Consider the following 6,000-nt stretch of genomic DNA (forward strand, 5'->3'; position numbering starts at 1 on the left):
TCTCATTTTTATTTTCTCTCAGCTTTCGTCGCCTCATGGTGCCCATGAGGATTTTCACCAATAAGACTCTCTCATCATTTTTTTTTATTTTTCTTACTTAAACTGGAGTGTTGCCCCTGATATGAATTTTGTGTACATTGCTCGACTTGGCATCTCTCAAAGACTGATCGGAAGGTCTTTCTTTGGAACGTAATGTGGGATTTTGGATGGGGTTAGAAAGAAAGGGTATCAAAGGCTCAAAGCAATTTTGACACGAGGTTAAAATTACAACTCTTGGAATCACATTTCTTATTACAAGTACAACTTCTGCCCCAGTTTCTTGCTTAGGGATCTTTTGATATTTTATTTTACTATGACCGAGTCGGGAAGCTGCCTACGTATCCTTAATAGGAATCAAGTCAAACGTAGTTCACCCTTGAATTTCCTTGTTGTTATACTTTTTACTTCTTTTTTTTTCTCTTTTTTTTTCTTTTTTTTCTCTCTTTTTCGTTATTGATTCCAAAAGAGGGGTATGAAAGAAATAAATAATGCTCAAAAGGGGGAACAAAGGGTGAAATGTTTAGATAGAAGAACAAATTGCCTTCGTCATTCCAATCTTCAAAATAATTCCAAATACAAACAATCAACAGTTATAACAAAGAAATCATACATAATATCTTTTTACTGCATCAGAATTGATAGTCATGTCTATGCATTTTCCTTCGATATCTGTTAAACATAAAGCACCATTGGACAATACTCTGGTCACAACGAATGGCCCTTGCCAATTTGGGGCGAACTTGCCTTTCGCTTTAGCCTGGTGTGGAAGGATACGTTTCAGCACCTGCTGGCCCACTTCAAACTTCCGGGGAAGTACCTTTTTGTTGTATGCTCTTGTCATTCTCTTTTGATATAACTGGCCATGACATACTGCTGCCAATCTTTTTTCATCAATAAAATTCAACTGCTCCAAACGGGTTTTGACCCACTTATTATCATCAATTTTAGCCTCAGCGACAATTCGAAGGGACGGGATTTCAACTTCCGCATGTATCACTGCTTCAATTCAATATACCAACAAATAAGGAGTTGCACCTACTGAAGTACGGACAGTAGTGCGATAGACCAGCAATGAAAACGGTAATTTTTCATGCCATTGCCTGGAACTTTCTACCATTTTCCGAAGTATCTTCTTATGTTTTTGTTGGCGGCCTCAACTACTCCATTCGCCTTGGGACGATATGGGGAATTGCGATGTGTAATCTTAAACTGTTGGCATACCTCTTCCATCAATTTACTGTTAAGATTAGCACCATTATCCGTGATGATCACCTTTGGGATTTCGAATTGACAGATGATATTTGAGTGAACAAAATCGACCACTACTTTCTTGGTCACTAATTTGAATGTTTTGGCCTCAATCCACTTAGTGAAATAATCAATGGTTACCAGGATGAATCTATGCCTGTTGGATGTTGCTGGCTCAATTGGTCCAATGATATCCATGCCCCAAGCAATGAAGGTCCATGGTGCCGACATCATGTGCAATTCCGATGGTGGAGAATGAATCAAATCTTCGTGTATTTGGCATTGATGACATTTGCACACAAAACTGATACAATCTCGCTCCATGGTGAGCCAATAATAACCTGCTCGAAGAATTTTCTTTGCCAGCACATACCCGCTCATATGTGGTCCGCAAACTCCTCAATGTACTTCAGACATGACAACCGTAGCGTGTCTAGCATCTATGCATCTTAACAATCCAAGGTCTGGTGTTCTTTTATACAAAACTCCTCCACTTAAGAAGAATCCACTTGCCAACCGTCAAATTGTTCTCTTCTGATCCCCCGTGGCTTTCACTGGATATATCCCCATTCTAATGTACTCCTGGATATCATGAAACCACGGTTCACCATCAAGTTCTTCTTCAATCATGTTGCAGTAAGCATGTTGATCTCGTACTTGAATTGCAAAGGATTGGCATAGGCTTTGTCCGGATGGTGCAACATTAACGCTAGGGTAGCTAAAGCATCGGCGACCTCATTATGGACTCTAGGAATATGCCTAAACTCTACTGATCGAAACCGTTGACAAAGATCATGCAAACATTGTCGGTGTGGTATGAGCTTCAAATTTCGTGTTTCTCATTCTACTTGAATTTGGTGTACCAGAAGATCCGAGTCTTCCAAGACCAAGACTTCTTGGACATCCATGTTTGCAGCTAGCCTTAAACCCAAAATGCATGCTTCGTACTCAGCCATATTGTTGGTACATTAGAAACGAAGTTGAGCTGTAACAGGATAGTGATGCTCTGTTTCAGAAATAAGCACGGCTCCTATCCCCACTCCTTTCATGTTAGCAGCCCCATCGAAGAAAAGTTTCCAACCTGGTTTTTCGGCTTGTTCTAGCTCGTCAATATGCATCACCTCTTCATCAGGAAAATAAGTCCACAGTGGCTCATACTCTTCATCGACCGGGTTCTCGGCCAAATGATCGGTTAATGCTTGGGCTTTCATTGCAGTCCGAGTCACATAGATTATATCAAACTCTGTGAGAAAAATTTGTCACTTCGCCAGTCTTCCTGTCGGCATAGGCTTTTGAAAGATACACTTCAATGGATCCAAGCGTGAAATGAGGTAAGTAGTGTAAGATGACAAATAATGTTTCAATTTCTGTGCCACCCAAGTTAGGGCGCAACATGTCCTTTCCAGGTGAGTGTACTTAACCTCATAAGCTGTGAACTTCTTGCTGAGATAGTAGATGGCCTGTTCTTTCCTGCCGGTGACATCATGCTGCCCCAGTACACAGCCAAATGAATTTTCCAGGACAGTCAAGTAAAGAATCAACGGCCTCCCTGGTTCTGGTGGTACCAGCATAGGGGGGCTAGACAAGTATCCCTTTATCTCGTCGAATGCTTCTTGGCACTCATAAGTCCACTTGATCGCAGCGTCCTTCTTCAACAACTTAAAAATAGGCTCACAAGTTGTCGTGAGCTGAGCAATGAACCTGCTGATGTAGTTCAACCTTCCTAACAGACTCATTACTTCAGTCTTGTTCCTCGGAGGTGGAAATTCTTGTATGGCTTTGATCTTTGATGGGTCCAACTCGATGCCTCGCCGGCTGACTATGAATCCCAATAGTTTTCCGGATGGAACACCAAATGCGCATTTGGCGAGGTTAAGCTTGAGGTTGTACCTGCGAAGCCTCTAGAAGAATTTCCTCAAATCCCTGACATGGTCGGCCTGATGCTTTGATTTTATGATCACATCATCTACATATACCTCAATCTCCTTGTGTATCATATCATGAAACACAATAGTCATTGCCCTCATATAAGTTGCCCCAGCATTCTTCAAACCAAATGGCATTACCCGGTAGCAATAAGTTTCCCATGGCGTGATGAAGGCTATCTTTTCCGCATCTTCTTCGTCCATTAGAATCTGATGATACCCGACATAGTAATCCACAAAAGATCCAATCTCGCACTTGGCACAATTGTCAATCAGAATATGGATATTGGGTAGTGGGAAGTTATCCTTCGGACTTGCTTTGTTGAGATTGCGGTAATCGACGCATACTCTGATCTTGTCGTCCTTCTTCGGTACAGGCACAACATTAGCCAACCAAACAGGATATCAAGTGACCCGAATAACCTTTGCATCCAACTGCTTGGTAACGTCTTCTTTAATCTTCACACTCATATCAGTTTTGAATTTCCTCAACTTTTGCTTGACAGGAGGGAATGCTGGATCAGTGGGCAATCTGTGGACCACTAAATCAGTGCTTAAACCCGGCATGTCATCATATGACCACGCAGAAACATCTTTGTACTCGATGAGTGTTTTGATTAACTCCTCCTGGATTTTCGGCTCGAGGTGGACACTTATTTTAGTCTCTCGAACATTGTCTGTGTCCCCAAAATTGACGACTTCTGTTTCATTTAGGTTGGGTTTGGGTTTTTCTTCGAAGTGAATTAACTCCTTACTAATTTCTTCGAAGGCTTCATCCTCATCATCGTATTCGGATTCATAGTCACAATCTACTTCTTGAACTAATATTTCGGAATCAGGTTGATTTTTAAGACTGGGCTGAGGATTCCTTATGCATACCACGTCATTAGAACCGGCGTAAAAAGAGTTGTATAGAAAAGAAAACAAAACAAAAAGGAAAACCATCAGGAATGATGAAGAAAGGGAAATTGTATTTAATTGAATGATAAAAGATCACAAGGTTTGCATACTCAAACAGACTGAAAAATGAAATCCGGATTACAACCCTGGAATAATCCGTACAAACTTAAAGGAAAATCAAAGCAAACTACCAAAACTCCTTCTGAGTAGGGAGAGGAGTAGCCTTCCAATTATTAAGCTTTGTTGTTGTCCCAACAAATTGCACTTCCGCATTGCTAGAACCTTTTCCAATTTCCATCATGTTCACACTATCGAACAACTTCTCAAATCTTTCAATTAACTCCTTGTCTGGATCAATCATAGAACTGGGGATTGCTGTCACTGGGCGACTCCTTGTACCGGACTTGACAAATGATCTGGAAAGATGTGGGACCGGCTTTGGAAGGACCCATGTCCTCTGTTCAATCTCCTGGCTTTTTTTATGTCTGCGGCTGTGGGCTTGAATCCCAGACCAAATGTTCCCAAGTTTTCAGGAAGAGATACGGGCAGAGTCGCCAGAGCTGATCCCAAACCTTTTCCTGGTACAAAACCATTCTTCAGCATTCCCTATGCTACTATGACTGATGCGGCGATTATCTTCGGATTTGGGATACACTTCCCTTCTGGAACTTTCTCGACTGACATTGCGTCAAAAACTTGGTAGACCCATGGTCCCTTGTCATCTTCCACTTCAATGAATGGCACAATGGTGTTGCTGTGAGCGCACAAATTATCTTCGCCGTGCACAACTATTTCCTGTCTGTCCCATTCAAACTTGACCATCTGATGGAGTGTTGATGGTACTGCTTTAGCGGCGCGAATCCACGGTCGCCCAAATAGCAATTTGTAGGAAACAACTATATCCAGCACTTGGAATTCCATTGTGAATTCTACTGGACCTATAGTCAGCTCCAACATTATGTCCCCGACTGAGTCTTTGCCTCCGCCGTCAAATCCTCGTACATAGATATTGTTCTTATGGATCCTCTCATCTGCTACTTTCAGCTTGCTTAGAGTGGAGAGAGGACAGATATTCGCACTTGAACCATTGTCAACCAATACCCGGGTAACCACAGAATCCTCGCATTTTACTGCCAGGTAAAGGGCTTTGTTGTGCTCAGTACCCTCTATGGGCAATTCATCATCGAAAAAAGTGACTCTGTTTACTTCAAAAATCTTGCTGGATATCTTTTCCAGATGGTTCACCGAGATCTTGTTGGGAACATGGGCCTCATTCAGGATTTTCATCAATGATCGGCGGTGCTCATCTGAATGGATTAGCAATGAGAGCAATGAGATCTGAGCGGGCATTTTCCTCAACTGCTCTACAACAGAATAGCCATGCACTTTCATTTTCCTCAAAAATTGCTCTGCCTCTTCTTTAGTTACAGCTTTCTTCATTGGCGTTGGATCATCTTTAGCTTTACGTAACTCCTCTGGAGTAAAACACCTTCCTGAGCTAGTCAAACCTTGTGCTTCACAAACTTCTTCTTTGATTTCTTTCCCTTTGTAAATCACTGTCACCCATTCATAATTCCAAGGAACAGCTTTGTTGTTAATCACTGAAAGCTGAGTTACTGGTTTTATAATAACAGGCTCTATGCGAACCCCCTTCACGACCACAACAGGTTTACTTGCAACCCCTGGTACTATCACTTTAGCTTTCTCGGGTTTCACTGCAACAATGCTTGACGACCCTTTCTCGGCTACCATAGTTGGCTTATTGTCTACCCCTTTCAACTGGACCATTGATTTCCCACTAGTTACCTTTTCCTTTGAGCTGGTTTCACTTGAATGGACCATCATTACCGTCTGCGAGGTCTTCTTGGGATACCCTCCTTTGTGTATC

The sequence above is a fragment of the Nicotiana sylvestris genome, chromosome 9 (assembly GCF_000393655.2).
Source record: "Nicotiana sylvestris chromosome 9, ASM39365v2, whole genome shotgun sequence".
NCBI classification, from domain to species: Eukaryota; Viridiplantae; Streptophyta; class Magnoliopsida; order Solanales; family Solanaceae; genus Nicotiana; species Nicotiana sylvestris.